The sequence below is a fragment of the Sinocyclocheilus rhinocerous genome, unplaced genomic scaffold (genome assembly GCF_001515625.1).
Source record: "Sinocyclocheilus rhinocerous isolate Xijiao unplaced genomic scaffold, SAMN03320098_v1.1 scaffold148, whole genome shotgun sequence".
NCBI lineage: Eukaryota > Metazoa > Chordata > Actinopteri > Cypriniformes > Cyprinidae > Sinocyclocheilus > Sinocyclocheilus rhinocerous.
Genome location: NW_015653472.1, coordinates 675,323 through 675,624, shown reverse-complemented (window position 1 = coordinate 675,624; position 302 = coordinate 675,323).

Genomic DNA, 302 nt, shown 5'->3' with positions numbered 1-302 from the left:
TATATATATATATATATATATAAAATCAATTTTCACAGCTTTTTATAACAAAAATATTGTTTTATGTTATTTACTTTTTCAGTTTTGTTGAAAATGGAGGTTGCTTGCTTGCTTCATTCATTCATTCATTCATTCATTCATTCATTTATATTTAAATGCCATATCAGCATCAAAAGCTACGTTCATGACAAAAAATATAATAATAAATAACAAAAAAACTTGATAAAATTACAAAATCAACTATATAAAATCTACAAAAATGTGATCATTTTAGGATCTATATTTCTGAAAATTACACTTGT